At 44.4% G+C, this 20,134-nt stretch overlaps 1 long non-coding RNA gene across 27 annotated transcripts in view; it reads left to right on the forward strand.

Annotated features, from left to right (window-relative positions):
* The window catches only part of LOC109680997 (uncharacterized), a 45,306-nt gene that overhangs the window by 14,738 nt on the left and 10,434 nt on the right, over positions 1-20,134 (forward strand). For 14 of the 27 annotated variants that reach the window (XR_002211864.2, XR_012444457.1, XR_012444438.1 and 11 more), the window contains 2 exons: positions 38-12,110; positions 16,442-17,461. This is a non-coding gene — a long non-coding RNA (uncharacterized lncRNA). Of the gene's footprint in view, positions 1-37; positions 15,561-16,441; positions 17,462-20,134 lie in introns of all 27 variants that reach the window. The other 13 variants (XR_012444445.1, XR_012444449.1, XR_012444442.1 and 10 more) reach the window with 13 other exon arrangements.

Here is a 20,134-nt window from a genome sequence, read left to right on the forward strand (position 1 = left end):
CCAGACTAAGACACCTGCCTTGCTCTTCTTCACACAGGTCAATCTTGTTGTCATCTGGAAAATGAGAATTCCTGGGTTAGGCTACATGAACAAGGAAGAGCCAGTGAAGCCTGCACTGAGAAGAGCCTGTCATTCTCCATAAGCTGTGGCACCTGCCTGATGTGCCAGTGTGGTTAACATGGCCAAGAGACAGGAGGAGCCAAGAATGGCTTTGCCTACTGTTCTATCCTTTCTGTGCTTAGCATTCACTGCAGTGGAGGTGTTGATGGTGGTTCAGGTGAAGGAGTCAGGTAGCTGAGGGGCAGACCCAGGCTTCTGCTCTCTAGCTCTTTAGCTTTTAGGGCAGACCTTGTGGGCCTTTGGCCAGCCTCACAGAAGCAGTGAGCATTCAATGGCAAGGAATAGGTCACTTCCCAGGAATTGGCTATTCTTATTCCAAGTCATTGGAGAATCATAGGCAAACAATTTTTAAAGTCTGAGAGATGAGGACCTGGCGTGGTCTCAGTCCTCAGATCTCATGGAGGTGGGAGAACAGGGAAGCAATCCTAGTGACCTGAAGTTGGATATGGTCAGTGCAGAGATAGACAGGAGCTTGCTGTCATAGCACCTCAGTAATGTTATTTTGAGCTGGTTCTTACAGTGGGAAGGATTCAGGAGAATGACCTTAGAGATGAAGAAGTCCTAGGACAAGATCCTAGATGTGGACATGGTTAAGGAGATGTGAAAGTATGGGGTGCTTGGAGAAGGGAGGCCCATCTAAGATGATTTGTAAGAGATAAGTCCCCTTCATGGGGGTGGGTATCACCCCTGAGAACAGACTGGGAAGTCACTGGAGGTGGAACAGGCATGTGGCTACCCTACTTGTTAGGAATCACAGAAAACTTTGGATTTGGTATGGAAAGTGGCCATAGAAATAAGTAGTAACTGGAAAGGTTCACTGTGACACACAAGTTGGGAGCCAGCCTGCTGCTGCTAGTACTGGCCAAGCTCACTCGGGAGTCCTGAGCATGCAAGCTCTACCAGGTGGCTCTGCCAGTGTCTTGGAGACTTTGAGCTCTGCCTGCCACAGAAAAGGGAACAGTGTGACAGGTGGGGGCTGGGGGCAGGGCTTTGGACTTTTTGTTTGTGTAAGATGGAGGGAAGAGGCAATAAGAGGAAGTATTCTAAGTCCTCATGTTTGGGGTGACCATGACTCGAGGCTCATGTTTGTCTGTCACACAAAGGAAAGAGAGAGCTCAGTCATTCATGCCATTGGGGAACAGGGATGTGGTTTCCAGCGCCTTGGATGAACTTTGGTGCATTGACCTTCCTTAGCAGTCTGCAGTGTTGGTGACCCACTCTCAGGTGTGACAGCCTCATCTTAAAATGATGATAAGCCACTTGTCATATAGACACAGGACTACAGAGATAGTGAAGGGAGGGAGCCTCAGAGTGCTCTAAAAAGAAAGGACCTATATTGTGCCCATGTAAGGAGGTAGCCTTTTGTTTTTCTTACAGCGCTGGGGATCAGACCCAGGGCCTTGCACATGTTAGGCAAGGTCTTTGCCACTGACCTGCACCCCCAGCCCAGGAGACATCCTTTGGTCAAGCAAACCTAACCACAGATTGGGAAAGTTCTGTGAATATTACTGGTCGATAATATTGCTCTGATTCCTAACGATCCTGTGTCCTGAAGGAACAAACAAGATCATTGAAATGTTTAAACCTTTTGCTTCAAAATAATTTCAGATCTAGAAATAATTTCCATCAAAATAATGCAGAGATCACATATGCCCTTCAATCAGATCCAGCAATTAATGTTTTCTCACATTGGCTTTTTTATTCTCCCTCCCTCCCTCACTCTACATATGCATTCTTTTATTTATATATTACACAATACAGGTTGAATGTCGTTCATCCAAAATGTTTGGGATTTTGGACATTTCAGATTTGGGATTTCCCCCTGCATAGACTTTACTGGTTGAGCATTCTTAATCAGAAATTCTGGCACCTGAAATACTCCAAAATCTCAAAGAAAATTGGGTGCTGGGGATCAGACCCAGGCAGGGCCTCATGCATTGTTAAGCATGTGCTCCATCCCTAGTCCCTGACACTTTTCTTTTGTATTTTTCATTAGCAAATATAAGTTGTACAAAGGGGTCTCGTTATGATACGGCCATACATGCATACAATGTACTTTAGTCAAATTCACCCCCTCTGTTACTTTTACTCATCACTCTTCTCCCCCTTAGAAAGCAATTTTAACTGGTTTTATCATTCTGTTTTCATACATGGCCATAAAGTACTTGAACCATATTCACCTACCCCGCTTCACCCTCTCCTTTTGCCCTTCCCCCTCCTGCTGGCACCCATCCCCAAACAGAACCTGTTTTACATTGCTGTCACTTATTTTTAAGAACTAGATTCTGCATATGAGAGAGAACATATGCTATTTGTCTTTCTTCGTCTGGCTTATTTTGCTTAACCTGATGATCTCTAGTTCAATCCATTTTCCTGCAAAGATGTAATTCCATTTTCTTTATGACTGAATAATACTTCACTGGGTACGTATGCCACATTTTCTTTATCCATTCATCGGTTGATGGGCACCTAGGCTCATTTCATATTTTGGCTATTGAGAATAATGTTGCTATAAACATGGGTGTGTTGGTATCTCAACTGTATGTTGACTTACATTCCTTCAAATATATGCCCAGGAGTGATACAGCAGGATCACATGGTAGCTCTATTTTTAAGGAAACCTCCATACTGATTTCCACAGTGGCTGCACTAATTTACATCCCCACCAACAGTGTATAAGGGTCTCTTTTTCCCCCACTTCCTCACCACCATTTGTTGTTTGTTTTCTTGATTGCCTTTCTGACTAGGGTGAGATGGAATCTCAGTGTAGTTTTGATTTGCATTTCCTTTATGGCTAAGAATGTTGAACATTTCTTCATTACCCGTTTGTACTTCTTTTAAAAACTGATCGAGTCATTCGTCCATTTACTAATTGGATGATTCTTTTGGTGTTTGATTTTTATGTATTGATCTTTATGTGTTCTGGATATTAATCCTTTCTCTGATGAATAACTAGCAAAGATTTTCTCCAATTATGTATACTTTCTTTTGCTTCTGGTAATTGTTCCTTTTGCTGTGACGAAGCATTTTATTTTGATGCAATCCCATTTTTCGTTTCTTATTTTCGGAGCAATTGAGGTTCAAGTCAAAAAAGCTTCACCTGTGCCTGTATCTTTAAAGGATTCTCCCTGTTTTCCTCTAGGAGTTTCAAAGTTTCACTTATTTTTTTTTAATTTCTTTATGATTTTATTAGCATATAGTAGTTGTACAGGGGGATACATTGTGATATTTACATATGTGTTTACAATATATCATAGTAGGATTTATCCCCTCCATCATTCTCCTCCTTCCCCCCTTATCCCCTTCTTAGAACAATTTCAACAGGTTTCATTCCTCTATTTTCATATATGGATACAAAATACAACCACCATATATACCCTCATTCCCCCTTTCCTTATGTCCACCCCCCTCCCACTGGTACCCACCCCTGTAAAAGATTTATTTTTCCCTCCTGCCCTTCATTTTTGGGCTATTGGAGTTTGGAGAGATAAAGAAAATGCTAGAAAATGAAAAATATTGAAAGAACCCATCTATACATGAATATAATATAAATGCACTGTACAGTAAGCTGTTGAATATTAGGAGAGCATGGTGATAGGAGGGGGTTAATTTGATTAAAGCACGATATATAGAGACCTGAAATACCAAGGCAAAACCCCCTTGGACTATCAATATACACTAAGCTTTAAAAAAGTTTCACTTCTTACATTAAGATCTTTAATCCATTTCAAATTAATTTTTGTATAGGTTAAGAGATAGGGAGAGCTGCACCCCCAGCCCTTGAAACATTTTGAGTGTTGAAAGACTTTTGGATTTTGGGATATTTGATATCTTTGGGTATTCAACCTCTATTTCTTTTTCCAAACCATTTAAGAGTTAATTACAGACATCTTCCATAGTTGCCCTTGAACACCTCAGTGTGCATTTTCTAAGGACAAGAACATTCTCCCACACAATCACTCTCTTAATATGCTTGGGCCCCCACAAAAAGATACCCTAGACTGGAGAGCTTAAATAACAGATACTTACTTCTCATAGTTCTGGAGGCTGGAAGTCCACAATTAAGGTGCCCTCCTATTTGGTTTTGGGTGAATGCACTCTTCCTAGCTTTCAGGAGGTTGCCTTCTTGCTATGTCTTCATGCAGAGATAGGGAGCAAGAGCGAGCAAGTGAACGCTCTGGTATCTTTGCTTGTAAGGACATCAGTCCTATCAGATCAGGGCCGCCCTCTGATCTCATTTAACCTTAATTCCTTAGAGGCCCTATCTGGAACTGCAACCACATGGGAATTTAGGCTTTCAACCTGTGCATTTGTGATGAACACAAACATTCAGTCCATAACAGCCACCAAGACAGTGTAGTACTTACTAAAATCACGAAAGGTACCATTGATGCAATAGTATGATCTCATCCACAGGTCTCATTTGTTTTTGCCAGTTGTCATTCAGGATCAAATCTATGCTCATACGTTGCATTTAGTTGACGTATCTTTTTTCTTTCCATTAACATGGAGCAGCCCCCTCACACACATCCCTATTATGTGGATTCATTGTCTGCCACGCCCATTCATATGTGACAGTATGTGGAGATAGCATCTTAAAAAGGTATAATTGAGGATAAATGCAGTCCTTGGGATGTATCCCAATCCTATACGAGTGGTGTCCTTATAAGAAGAGGAGGCTAGGATACAGAAAGAGGGAGAAGACAGGCATCTATTAGCCAAGAGGCCTCGGCATGAAACCTTAATCAACTTGCTGACACCTTGATCTTGGGCTTCTAATCTCTGGAACTGCAAGGAAATAAGTTTCTGTTTTTCACCCAAGAGCCAGGCCTGGTGGTGTGCACCTGGGTCCTAGGTACTTGGGAGGCTGAATTCGGGGCCACACTGAAACAACATAGACAGATCCCGTCTCAAACATACACACAGACAAAACACCCCCACCCCAGCCTATAGCATTCTGTCTGTGGCAACCTGAGCACGCTAATTCATTTGATTTTCATAACCGTGACACTTTGAAGATTATGGGCCTTTAAAGCAACCCTTAGTTTGGGTCTGTTTGTTGTTTTCTCATGATTGGGTTTAGGTCATGCATCTGTGGCAGGAAGTGATGCTGTGGTCTTCTCAGGGCTTCGTATCAGGAAGAATACCTCTCATATGATTTCTGGGTATGACCCACACTTGTTTTAGGGTGGGAACTCTGAATAACTCACCACAGAGAACCCTATATAAGAAGGAACGAGAAGCCCCCACTTAACATTTCCACACCACCCAGGGGTGGTCATTTCAGCAGCAACAGGAATATGTAATTATGGGGGCGTGTTATCTGAGGACACGGCTGAGAACTTCACTCTAGAGTGGGTGAAGTACAATCCTGTTCAAAGCCTGATGCTGGTCTCCATGGGTAAGGACGTCCATGCCATATATATGTGGGTGTTGGAAGTTAGGTTGTGAAAGCTGGGAGGCCTCTCAGGTGACTTGCACACTTGACCTGTAAAATGGGCATAATGCCAGTATTTACTTCACAGGGCCCTTGGGAGGATTAGAGAGTTTATTGGCAGAAAGCTTCTAACCCAGTGCTCAGCCGTATGGAATAGGGTCACCCTTCCCTTCTCACAAATTAGAAAGCTGAGGCACAGACAGGCCTAGGGATCAGGAGTCCAAGATTCCATTCCAGGAATCTGAGGCAGGATTCATACTGTGAATCACCCTAGTGCCAAAGCCACACTTCCTAGTAGTTAGGCCACTGTGCAGCCCCTTGTCTTGCAATGACCCAGCCCCTCACCCAATCAGGCTTTTCAGCCTTGGTATTCTGGATGGAGGGCAATGACAAGAAGTGAAAAGATCTCCAAATAACCTTACCCCGACTCAGTTTTGCTTTGAGCACGGAATAATAGCCTCCAGGACAAAAGTCGGGAGTGGGTCAGTCAAGATGGTGTGAGGAAGAGCCCTGGGAATGGGCTCACCTCTTGCCCAGGACCTAACACGTGATGTTGCAGTTAATTTGTACAACAAATTACCATGGACCGAGTGGCTTAAACAGCAAAACATTATTTCTCTCAGTTCTGTAGGCTGGGAAGTCCAAGATCAAAATGCCAGGCAGTTTGGTTCCTGTGGAGGGCCTGCTTCCTGGCCTGCAGAAAACTGCCTTGCTGTCCTTACCTGGCAGAGAGCAGAGAGAGGAGAAGCAAGAGCTCTCCTATCTCTTCTTCATAGGGCATTAACCTCATTTATGAGGATGGATACCACCCTTTTTCACCTAATTACCTCTAAAAGGCCTCACCTCAAGATATCCTCTATCACACTGGGGGTTATGGGTGACATGGGAATTTGGGGCAAGTGGACACAAGCGTTCAGTCCTTAACAGATCTGAAAGACAAGAGAGGTAACCCAACAGCCAGGGGAGAGGTGGGCAGGCCTGAGCAGAGCAGCCTGACCTGTGGTGAGATGAAGAGGGCAGTGCCAGTTGGAATTAGACAAAATCATGTGACGATAGAGCAATGGTGGGAAGGAAGGAAGGCTGCGGGGGGAACAGCAAGGGCCACGTGCAGAGCCTAATGGTGCATGCCTCACGCAGGGCAGCCCTGTGCAAGAGTGGCATTCAGGGTGGGATGCAGAAGCTGAACACAGAGGTGGGAGTCCAGGGAGGGGTGACGTGTTTAGTTTATTCAGCCCAAGGCCACAGTATCTCCCCAGGGTTTCTCAGCCATGGTTTTGTTGACATGTGCACTGGATTACTCTTTGTCATATGTGTTAGATCCTCGACAGCATCTCTGGCCTTGGCTCACTAGATGCAGTAGTGCCCTTCCCAGTTTTAGCAAGCAAAAATGTCTCCAGCTGAGAACCACAGATCAGAAGGGTTTCACCTGGTGCAGTGCGGAGTTTGGCAAACTACTTCTGTGAGGGCCAGCTTGTAAATATTTTAGGCTTTATGTGCCCATGTGGTGTCTGTCACATCTACTCAGCTCTGCCATTGCAGTGGGAAAGCAGCCACAGATGATTTGTAAAAGAGTGAGGCCGTGTTCCTATCAATCTTCATTGATGGAAACTGAAACTTTAATTCCACAGGTCACAAAAATCATCTTTGGATATTTTCAGCCATTTAAACATGGAAAAACATTCTTACCTTCCTTGCAAAGCATACAAAAACAGGCAGCAGGCCCTATTTGGCTCAGAGGCTATGGTTTGCCAACTATGATCTAGCAGGTGGAATTCCTGCTTTTTGTCCAAGCTGCCCGGGTTCAAGTTCCCGCATGGGCATGTGCAGGAGCCTTTCATGCAATGTTTTATGAAAGTGGCTTTCCAAAATTTATCTTTGCCTGCTTCGTCTCTTCTGGTCCCAGTCATTAACACAGGTTGAAGTAAATATTGAGTAGTCTAAACTCCCTGATGCTACAGATGGAGAAAGTTCGGGCTTCAGAAAGTTTCCATGAAAAATACAAGATTTTCAAGTAATGTCTACAAATTAAAAAAAATTATTTCAAGCCTATAAACACAAATTACAAGAGTACTGTAGAAAAGTCCTGTGAAAGCATTGCCTGCATTCACCAAATTTGAGCTAAAATTCAGGACATGCTATGAAGAGCAAAACAGCATAGGGCCACTATACAGGGGCCGTCTTTGGCTCGTGTATGTAACAGTCCATCTCTTAGCCCCATGTCATGGTAACCTAAGTTGCATGTTATTTCTTATTCCCTGAGTTTGCAACCAGCAATAACGCATTCTCAAGACCCAGAATCTGGTTGGGGGTTGGGGGGAGCTCAGTGGTAGAACACATACTTAGCATGCACAAGGCTCTTAAGTTTAATCCCCAGCACTTTCAAAATGGAACAACAACAAAACACAATCCGGCAAAGGCACAAAGTAGGAGTTTAAAGCCCTTTTGCAGCAAGTCTGGTGGAGAAAAGGAGATTCTGATTTCTTCAATCTGCTCAGTATAGTGACACTGTTGGACTCTATGGTGTATGTATGTCCCTGACTATCTGCAAAACTTGTTGATTATGATCTACCCACATGAAGCAAGTTGTGTTGGCAAGTATGCAGCACTCCCATCAACAGCAATAAGTAATTGAGGGCTATGTGGTTGTCAGGCAACATGTTCCCTAAAGGACAGTGACATTCGGCCAAGAGTTTCCGGTCTGTGGACTGTTTTAATTTTCGTGGGCATGGCTGTTTATTATATGGTGTCCTGCATGTATGATGTTCTTATAGGCCCCCAGAATTAGTCACCCTAGACTGGTTAAGACGAGAAGGGCCATTTGAAGAGCTCATTTGTGGTTGTTGTAGGTTGTGGTTAGCATGGTTTGTGGGGGCTGGTCCTCGGGGGAATCTGCTGCCATGTAAAAAATCTACCGGCATTATTAGCCAAACCCCATAAGGTCCAAAATTGGATGAACTGAAGCCCATACTAGGGCTGGTTCTTACAGACTCACCAGGCTCCCCTAGGCATGGTCTCTCTTAAGTTCCTAGAAAGGTGAGGTGGTGTGGCTCAGTGCAATCCCAACTGATGCGAATAGGAAGATAGACGGTTATAGGCAAACAAAGTGTATTGCACCTTGCATTCAGTGTCTGCGTCAACTTAATTGATTACGGGCTCATCTCACAACTGGCCACATATTTGTGGGATGTGAGCCTCTGGAAACGATTGTTGGATGTCAGTTGTTACAGGATAGGCTCATCTTGAAAAAGGAGGTTATGGAGGACTTGACAAGGGAATAGTTATTACACGATGTATCCTAAGATCAGGTTGTCAGCAGCCAGCCCAGCATGCAGTTACATTTGCCATGTGTGGATGGCTATGGCTGAGGTTAGATACAGGTTTGCTTTGTTGGGCAGTTGTGCATTCTTTCTTCTGATAGAGGTGTACTGAAGTTTCGGTTTCCCACCAATGACCAGTAGTTAAGTACCATCAACGTGCCTGTGTCAGCATGAGATGACCTATGCAGGTGCTTGCAGCATTGTCTTTGTTGTGTTTTGTGTTTTAAAGTTGTTTACTTAGCCACCTAATGTCGTGGATCCTGAACTTTGGGGGCAATCTCCTATGGGGTCCTCAGAGGGGTCACACATCTGAGCCGTTTCTGTCCCTATTAATCAGTATACCGCTGTGTTTCAGTGGCGACCTTCTGCTGCATCGCTTCTGATCTAGGGGAAGATGTTTTAGGAGAGCATTTTTACAGCTTCACTAGACTCAAGCCTGGCTGTGTGGGAAGTAGTTGTCCTTTTGGGTGGAAATCCCCCTTGCATAAAGTGCTGAGGTTTCATCATAGGACCAAACATGTTTTTATGAGAACTGTCTTCACATAACACCCAAGCTTGGATTGTTTCCTGGAGCAGACAGTGTTGTGATCGCAGAACTCACTCCCACGGATTATGATCCTTTGTAATGGTGAAGAATTCCCGAGCTGGTTGTAAACACTGATATTTTAGATGTGCCTTGGTCCAGATAATGGGATGTAGCATTGCTTTCTTTGACATATTGAGATGGCCAGGGAAGAGGTGGATGGAAAGGTGCCTCTGGCTACTTAGCTAGTGTGGTTTCTTTCTGCATCACTAAGTAGGGCTTGTCCTGGAGGGTAAGAGAGCATTGTCAGAAATAGGAATTTTATTCAGCCACAGAGAAGAATGAAATTTTCTCATTCACAGGTAAATGGATGGAACTGGAAAACATCATCTTAAGCGAAGTTAGCCAGGCTCATATGTTCTCATATGTTCTCCCTCATATGCAGATTATGAACCTAAAACAAATGCAGTAATATTATTGGACATGGGTCACCCACTAAGGGGAGAGTGCACATGGGAGTTATACGGAAAGGGAAGAAAACCTAAAACTTGAATGTGGTTGATGTGCCCACTGTAGAGGAGCGAATATAGTTATCCTAAACTGGAAGAGACAACTATGGGAAGGGGACTAGGAGGTAGTGAAGAGGTCTGGTAGAGATGAACCAATGTGGGTTGCAATATACATGTGCATGGAAGCAACGCTAGCAACCTCTCTGTATAGCTGTCTTTTTTATTTTTATTCATTTATTCACCTGTGCATATGTTGTTTGGGTCATTTCTCCCTCCTGTCCCCACCCCCACCCTCTCCCCCTCTCCCCCTCCCTTCCAGGCAGAACCTGTTCTGTGCTTTTCTCCAGTTTCATTGAAGAGTAGAAATAAGCAATAATAAGAAAGACATAGCATTTTTGCTAGTTGAGATAAGGACAGCTATACAGAGGGATTCCTAGCATTGCTTTCATGTACAAATGTGTTACAACCCAGGTTGATTCATCTCTAACTGATCTTTACTCTGGTTCCTGATCCCCTTCTCGTGTTGACCTCTGTCGCTTTAAGGTTTCTGTATTAATTCCTCTGAAGTGGGGACATCAGATGCTTTCATGTTTTGGGTTTTCTATCTAACCCCGTACCTCCCGTATATGTTCTCCCCTTGTCATGTAACCCAAGTCCTACAACATTGCTGCATTTGCCCTAGATCTAAAGCTGTCTTTGTCTCAAACTAGCAAAAACGCTATGTCTTTCTTATTATGTGTTTTCTCTTCAACAAAATTGGAGAACAAGAGGGCAGAACAGGTTCTGCCCGGAAGCAGGGGAGTGGGAAGGTGGCCCAAACAATGTATACACATGTGAGTAAATGCGACAAAAAAAAATGAAAGAGGAAAAGGCCAGTGATTGTAAGCATGTGTATTGTTGGCATGGTTCACGTTTATCATCACTGTAGGCGTTCTTAATAGCTAGAATGTTACCTATGTAACCCCATAGGGTTTGTTGGGATGGTCTCCGGGTTGTAAGGTTTTTAATTTGATTACGCCAATACTGGGTGCATGCTCCCTCCTGGCATGTTTTAAATGGGACTCCATAGGTATGGCTCTTTGCTCTGTTTGGTGCCACTAGTATTTAATAATAATCAGGTGGAGCTGATTTGTGGTCACAGTTGGCCCACAGGACTTACAAGGCACCTGTGAGTCACAGACTTCATCTTAGAGCCGGACTGAGTCACAGCTGGTGCTTGTTGCAGTAGCATAGCTAAGAGGAAGAGTGCAGGACTTAGTGTTGGTGTCTGGTCATGTTTGTAGGAAGATGACCAATCCAGATAGTCAACGGCATGGTTCCCGTTGTCCCCGATCTGCCCCATGTTGTATGTCTTCGTGTGCTGTGCTTGTGGGCGTGGTGTTCCCAGACAGACCTTATCAGCTGGGGATCACCAGGGCAGAATAACCCAGCAATGGATGTGTCCTCACAACTGGCAAGGAAGGAGCGTCTCGGGTGAGGAGGGGCCCAGCAAAAGAGGAGGGCTTAAAGTTGCAGGTCATTCTGTGCTTAGCAGCCCTCGGGGCCCTAGAGGATCACCCCAGTGGTGTCCCCTGCTCCAGTGGAGAGAGTTCTACCTCCTGAGTGTGGAAAACAGGTGGAGCTTTGTTCTGCAGGGCCTTCAGGGAGTGAAGACACCTCTCTGTGGACAGGGGAAGGTATTATGCTTGGCATGTGCTGAGTGACAGTCTCAGAAGGTCTCAGAGATAGGGTACACATCAGGGGCACATCAGGATCGCAGGGAAGTGGCTGGGCTGTGGATTCTCTGTGATGGAGGAAGAATGAATGTCACAGGTGGGTGGATTCTAGTGTCTGGGCTCCTGTGTCCATGAAGCAGTAATTGTGTGTGTCTTGTGTGCAGTAGTACAGGTCACAGTGCCTCTGTTGGTCTCCTCATTTATTACACATTTTAGTATGGCATAAGGGTTGTGAATTGCTGTAACAAGAACAATTTGATGGTATTTTGAAGACTTGACGAACTTTTGTCCTACAAGTTTCTGTATAGGCCTTGGTTTGACAGCAAATTTACTGTATGTCTTGCTACTGCTGGGGTCAGTAGGGTGGTGGCATACCCTAGCAAAGTGGTTTTTTAATGACCTTGCTATATTTGCTTTGCAGTGAAGCAGAAGCTGGGATCTGATGACACCCTGAGGCACATCCACAAAAGCTACTGTGGGAACACCGGGGTAATGTTAGCAGAGCTGGAGTTCACAAACACCTGTGTGGGTCTCTGCCCTCATTAAAGTATGACTAATAGTTTCTGCTGCTGCTAGGAGACACCCAGTGAAATGGATTTCCCAGGTCTGAGGTAGCCCTGCTCCTCTCTAAAGGTTTCCTCCCATGCAGTAGCCCAAGGGTCTAGATGTCTGGGCACTGGTACAGTCTAATGACTGACTTTAAATGTCCCTTGACTGGTCGAATCACTAATAGCAGTCCAGTTTTGCAGCAACACGATGCCTCAAAAACCTGAACTCATGTTCCCACTGGTAGAAGGGGTAAGGTGGCTTGTCCCAAAGGGCTGGGGACTCCCTCTCCTTCCAAGCTTTACCTGCTTTGTTTGTTTGGTTAGTTCATCTTTGGTGTTCTATCTCACCTCCTCCCTGTCTTGTTTGATATGAATGCAGATAAGGTGCACCAACACACACAGAGCAGAGGATGGTTTGGCTAGTTTTTACCCATGTCTCTTCATCTCAAATGTCTTGGGCATACATATTTTCCAGCCCTGTCCTTGCCAAAGCCCCAATCGAGGAGTTTGCCTATTAGTCACGGACCAGAAATAATCCTCTATTGCTAGGAGGATTGTACACAGCCTAGCTCATAGAGCACTCTGGTCTGTCCCTAGTATGGATACTGGAGTGTTAAGAGTAGGGTTGCCACGGTGTGCAGTTCATTGTCTGGCCTCTTATGCTCCGTGCTCACTCCATAAAGAAAGCAATTACTTTTCTTGTTTGGAGGATGCTGACCGTCCTCCCTTTGGTCCCTACTGTGCCAGGCTGGAGGCATTTCTGGAGTTCTTGGTGAATTAGTTCCACAGACAGGACATGTGGCTATTTTCTCATGGATTTGTGCCACCTCGGTAGAGGCAAGCGTAGCAGACCATTGAATACTATTTCTTTATTAATAAGGGGGCCTCTGTGGCCGATTGGATTTTACGGGGACCTCTTCCATCACACAGGGAACAATAGGAATCTGGGCGTGGAGGACCACTGGTTCTGTCCAGTGGGGGTTTCGTTTTTCATAATTGTCCACGTTGCTACCAGGAGGCAGTTCTCTGAGGGTGAAGACCTTGAGGTTGATTGTGAGAGCCATTTAGAGCAAAAGCAGTCAGTAGGTGTTTTTCGTTTGATCCAGAGGCTCTAGAAAGCCAACTTCGGAGTGGTAAAAAGTTCTGATTGCAAGTGTTCCCCTCAGAGAGGAGAGGTGAAGTGGTAGCCTCCTCTAATTCATCTGGTACCTGTTACTCAGGTCCCCACTAAAAAGTGGAGGACTTATCGGTGACTCGATAGATAGGCCCAACAGGTGTCAGAACTAAGGAATGCGTTCGCACAACGGTACCAACATCCCTCCTGTCCATTGTGCCTCCTCAACATGTGGTTGGTGGCGCCTGGAGTTTGTCTTGTGTAGGATCAGGAACTGATCTGAGTTCCAGGTGAAGCCCCCAAATTGAACAGACCAGCAGGGGGTATGGACCTTTTGGGGGCACTCGTCCATCACTCAGTGTGATGTCACTTTCAGTCATGTTGTCTGTGAGATGACATCCTGTCAGGTCTGGAAAGGAGGATGGTGTTGATGGGATGCCAAAGCTGGGTTCTTGGTGGGGATAGGAGCAGACACCTAGGCCTGTCTGCAAGCCCATGTGCAATCAGTGGGTGACCAGGAAAGATGGATTGTTGACTCTCAAAGGTGAATGTGATAGTGGTGGCCCTTGGGTGACCTTCCCCCTGAATAGAACATATCAGCCAAGTCTGTTTCTCCATACCATCTTCCCAGATTAACTCAGATGTCATTGGAGTGATGATGTCTGTCAGAGGTGCTGTACTAAAGGGAACAACTGTGTTTCACCCTCCATGTCTTGTACGTGGCATCCTCTCACCAGTCATGGCTTTAAGCACAAGGTCAGACCTAGGAATTGCAAGGTGACATGGTAGGAATTCATCCCCATTCTTTAGCTACGCCAGCCATGACAGGCTGTGCCTGAGCTGGTGATTTATGTATTCACCCCATGCCAGGAGAGGAAGGCTGACTAGTGGCCCCGGGCAGTGCTACCAGTGGTGCAGACACCTCAGACTGGTTCCCTCAGGCCACCTACTGACTGACAAGTTCATTCCACTGATGGGAAAAGGCACAGTTTGGGGATAGCAGTGAGGACAGACACATCTTTTATCAAAACTAGTCCAATTTTAATAGTTAAGTCATTAGTTACCCCTCTGAACATCCTCCTAAACCAGTCAATTCCTGGGGAGGTCCCTTTAATGCTGAGTGTTTTCTCAGATAAGGAGGTGTGAGCACGTGTGACCAACAGACTGGGCCACTGTTGTCTATTTTTTTGGAGCCCAACCCATAGTTAATGTGGTGAAGCGAAGATAGTCTGCCTGCACAAGCCAGTTCTTTGACCACTGCATTCTATCTGAGGTCTGGTCCCGGTCCCTGGTGGAGGTCAGGGACGGGACTGAAGGGGAGGAAGTCTCAGAAGAGCCTGGCTGCCAGGGCTGTGGCCCAGCTCTGGAAGTATTATGCTCTTCCACTGATTTTCGTAGAGAACATCCAATTTGGGATCCTCTTAATTCCTTACGGTTCAGTATAACCTGTGATGGTTAATTTTACGTGTCAACTTGACCAGGCCACAGGTCAAACCTCATTCTGGGTGTGTCTGTGAGAGTGGTTCTGGATGAGATCAATGTTGACTGGGGAGGCTGAGTAGAGCAGATAGTGCTCCCCAGGGTGGGAGGCCTGTCCAGTCAGTAGAAGGCCTGAGTAGAACAAAAGCTGACCCTGCCTTGAGCAGAGGGGACTCCTTGTGCCTGACTGCTGGAGCTGGAACATCCAGGTTTTCTGGCCTTGGAACTCAAACTGAAACGTGAGCTCTTCCTGGTCTCGAGTCTGCTGCCCTTCAGACTGGAACTGTAAAAAAAATCAGTTCTCCTGGTCTCCTTCTGGCCACGTACACACCTTGGGACTTGTCAGTTTCTGTAACTATGTGAGCCAGTTCCTTATGATAAATTCTGTGTGTGTGTGTTTCTACCCTTCCTTTTTTTGGTTGTAATGTCCTCTGGAGGACATTACCTGATCCACAACCACTCTTATTCCTCAGAGGGCTCCCTAAGCAGGGCCTGGCTGTAGGTGGTTTGTTTGGACCTGGAGCTGGGTGTCCTCACAGTTCATAGTGATTTTGTTTTGGGCCATGTGGGACATTGTTTAGAGAGTTTACAGGCAACTCTTCACCATGCATTTGTCTTTCCTGAGTTTCCTGAGGGCAGCTTTGGCCCCTGGGATTTTTCCATTGCGACCCACCATGGACAGCCGCTAGGACCAATGTCGATCATGAGCTCTGGAGAAACAACTGTGTGGACTCAGGATTCAGTCAGCCCCTCAGCCTCACCAAGTCCTCATGCCCCCAACACCATCTGTCACCTGATGTGCGTACTCTGACTTCACTGATTATGGTGTCAGCTAATGTTTTCTGTTGACATTCTGCCCAGGGGTTTATGAGGACTCATGGACACATGTACAAGCCACAGAAATCCTCACCAACAAGTAAGATGTAGAGTATGGTCAAAATCCTGCTGAGGAGTTGTCACTCGCTCTTCTACACTGATTGTGCAGAATGCTGCAGTAGGGACACCACTGTCCCAGCCCAGGGTGTCACTTCAGCCTGTGTCTGATCTCATGGGGTGGGGAGGTTTGAGCATCCACCTCCTCTCTGGGTGGCCTCCTGGTGAGAAGCAGTCAGGAGTAAGGGCCAACATTGGTTTCCCAGCTGAATTCAACAGTTCAATAAGACAGCCACCTCCTCCACAGTTCCCAGGTGGACAGGGATATAAACTTCCTTGCCTCTAGTTTCTTTAAGTAACTCTTTAGCTGCATTAGCCCAAGTGTTGGCATCTCCAGTACCTCAAGGGAGGGGCTAGAACAGTGACATCTGCAACAGAACAATTGAATGTCACAACAGCCATGGCATGCTAGCTGCTTGTAAAGACCACTCCTCCAGTAGTGTGTAGGGAACAGGCTTCAGCCTAATTTGGCTGACTTCTCAGCTCAAATACCTGTCATTGTGGTCCCCAGGGATAAGGATGTCCTCTCCTCTCAGAATTCCCCACATCACATGTGAAACTCCTCCTACTATAGCCCATCCTGGGGTCAGGGTAGCCCACTCTCCCTCCAGTGGCACGCACTGCTCCCTTCTTTGCCTTCAGGCCCACAGACCTCACAGTGGGGTTCCCAGATCCATGGCTGACCTCCTTCCTGGGGCAGCTGGCCACAGAAGTCAGTTCTTATGAGGTGATTTCATTTAATTTAGGTACTGGTGTTGGCTGTCTACTTGGCCAGTCTGGTGAGGCACATGAGGAGACCACAAAATATGGAGTGTAACAGCACAGAGCAATGCCATGTCTAACTGTCACAGTGGCATCCCGGATTCTGAGCCCCACCACTGAAGGCCTCGCGTGATCGATTTGACATTGATTATCTTACTAACTGTGTAGACCCCACACCAGTTCATCGCCCAAATCCCATCCTTACTGCACTGCCTAGTAAGTTTGAGGTTTTGAGGACATGATTATGAGGCATCAGTATCATACAACAAGCTGTGATTTTGGCAGTGCTGGGACAGGTCACATGAGAAAGCAAGCCCTCACTGCAGAGACCTCCTAAGACAGTGGCATGGGGTCATCACCCAGAAAGGCAAGTGGGCAACGGAACTTGGGGTGAAAGGGTAATTAGAGGTTACATGTCTAGTTGCTGTTGCTCAGCAGCCACATGGCGAGTCTGTGTCAGGGTCTTTTATAGTCCGTGGGCTTGTTTTATGTACAGCTTGCCAAATTTGGGCACAGTTCTGCAGGGTATGCAAAGCAAGTATGCTCTAAATGACCAAGAGTAATATTTGGGCTATATTTAAGGCAGCTGGACAGGCAAAACTTTGAGTTTGGCACCAGCTGGCTTAGAGCTAATGACCCTATCCTACCGTGAAGTAAACCACAGAGGGTCAATATACAGGAGCCGTCTTTGGCGTGTTTATTTTGCAGCCTTTCATATTTTTATATAAATATATTATACTTTTGATGGAAGTTCACATTTTGTAAATATGCTTATAAATTAACCAACCATAAAGATGCCTGCACTATTGATTAATTTGTGCACAAGGCTCCACACTTAATCAACTGTTCCATTTTTTTAACAGCCTTTAATTTTTATGTGAAGAAGAGATCGAGAGTATTTTCAACTTATTATTCAGTTACTCCAGCACCTGTTACTCCAAGACTATTCTTTCCCTGCTGAGTTTCATTATGGGCTTTATTGATGATTAACTGATAAACTACACGTAAGTCTGTTTCTGGATTGTTTATTCTGATCTGTTTATCTGCTTGTCTGTCCTCATGCCCATACTTCACTGTCCTATTGAGGTCTTTGCATTCTTTCCGTAGTGTTTTGTTTCCTCTACAGATGTCTTGTACATATTGTAAATTTATCCCTAGGAATTTTTCTACATTTTTTTTTCTTGGAGGTACTGGGGTTTGACCGCAGGGCTTTGTGCTGGCTAGGTAGGCACTCTACCTCTTGAACCATGCCTGTAGCCCTTTTTGCTCTGGTTATTTTTGAGGTAGGGTCTTACTTTTTGCCCTGGGTGGCCTGGACTGTGATCATCGTATTTATGCTTCCTGCATAGCTGGAATGACAGGCTCATGCTACCATACCCAGTTACTAGTGGAGATGGGGTCTTGTGAACTTTTTGCCTGGGCTAGCCTCAGACTATGATCCTTCTGATCTCTGCCTCTCAAACCAGTACCCAGCTATATTTCTTAATACTATAGTAAGGAGCATCATTTTACAGTTTCATTTTCTTGTTTTCCTTATATGTACAAATACAATTGTATATATATACAGTTTTATGTATTGACACTTTATCCAGTGATCTTGCCAAATTTACTTATAAATTCTAAGCACATCTAAAGATACTTTTAGTTCATCTAACATTCAGAAACATATCATCTGCAAGTGATGGTGGCTTTATTTCATCTTACACCTTTGACTTTTTTCTCTTGATTATTGCATTGGCTAGGACATCTGTTTCAGTCCTGAATACAAATGATGATTGCGATAGAAGATATGCTTTTCTTTTTGCTCTTGATATAGAAGAGAACTCGCTTGTTCACCATGGACTACCGTGTCTGTTGTAGATTTTATGTAGATGCCCTTTGTTAGATCAAGGAAGCTCTCATCTAGTTCTACTTTGCTAAGTTTTTACCATGAATGGAAATGCCTCTCCTATTCCCTTCATTCTGGTGGATTTCTAATTTTTTTTAATATTATTTTAATGACAGGGTACTTATATCTTATGAGGGGGAAGGTTAATTGCTTGTGGGCAATTTACTTTTTTGGTGGTACTTGTATTTGAACTCAGGGCTTTGCACTTGCTAGGCAGGTGCTTTTACCACTTGAGCCACTCCTCCAGCACTTTCATCTCTGGTTATTTTTGAGAGAGGGTCTAAACCTCAATTCTCCTATTTTAGGTTTCCCGCTGTAGCTGGGATAACATGCACATGCCACCAAGCTTTTTTTTCCCCCTCAATGAGATGGTGTATCACAAGCCTTTGTGCCAGAGCTGGCCTAGAACTGTGATCCTCCCAATCTGAGCCTCCTAATTAGGTAGGATTACAGGCATGAGCCACTGGCACTTGGCTGCCAATTTACCTTTTGAACTGGAAACCTTATGTAGATTCTTATTTACTTAAAATCACTCTCGTATGTGTAGTAATATTCCCTTTCTTAATCCTGATGTTATTTCTTTTATTTTTAATCAGATGCCTTTGGCCCGTATACTTTTTTCCTAGTGATTTTGTTAATGGAATCTAACATTTTGTTCTTAGTTGTTAATATCTCATTTTATTCTTATTACTAGTTTTTACATTATTCTGCTGTTGTGCTAGATGTTTGGTTTATTTCTCTCTGAATTCCACTTAAGATAATTTTGCATTTAAATATGTAGACTTTCCTTTTAATTTAAATGTTTTGGCTACATTCTACATATTTCTACATTTAATGTGTAATGATTGTACATTTCTAATAGGTTTATAATTTATTTTTTTCCTTGACAGAATATCTTAGGAGAGCCAGATTTTTCTATTTCTGATTGCATTACATTGTGCCTAGACAAAATATCCCTGTGGTTTGTTGGGACTTCCTTTGTGATCTTCTATTCAATCATCTATATTGAAAATGTTTCTTTCGTGTGTTCATCATTGGCTTTAAATATGTGTATGTACACCTATATCCGTACACACACACGCAATCAGGCTTAATAGTTGTATTATTCAGCTGAGTCATTACATTTTGTCTGGTTGCTCTAAAGCAGGACTGTTAATTTCTAAATTTAAGAAGCCAATATCAGATAGAAGATTCATCACTGTTTTTGGTTTTGGCAGTACTGGGGGTTGAATTCAGGGCCTTGTGCTCGCTAGGCAGGCACTCTAGCATTTGAGCCACTGTGCCTCTGGTTATTTTTGAGATAGGGTCTTGTTTTATGCCCAGGGTGGCCTGGACTGTGATCCTCTTATCTGTGCTTCCCTATGAAACTGGAATGACAGGCATGTACCACCATACTCAGCCACTGATTGAGATGGGTTCCCATGAACTTTTTGCCCAGCTGACCTCAAACTGCAATCCTCCTGATCTTTGTCTCCAAGTAGCTAATGGCTTGAGCCACTGCACTTACCTATTATTTTTAAGAGCTTTGTGGACTTTATGTTTTTAGGTGCATAAACATGCAGTTCCATTATGTCTTTTCTTTTTATTAATATGAAATATCTTTTGTCCTCCTTAATATTTTGCCTTCATATTTTATATCCACTCATTTTCTTAGCATTGGCCTAATTTTTATTTTACTTTTCAAAATTATGACATTTTTTCAACAAACTAAAAATGTAGAGAAAAATACTTGGCTACTGTTGCAGGCTACATGTTTGTGTTATCTGCCTGCTCCCCAAATTGGTATGTT

This window comes from Castor canadensis, chromosome X (assembly GCF_047511655.1).
Source record: "Castor canadensis chromosome X, mCasCan1.hap1v2, whole genome shotgun sequence".
Lineage (NCBI taxonomy): Eukaryota > Metazoa > Chordata > Mammalia > Rodentia > Castoridae > Castor > Castor canadensis.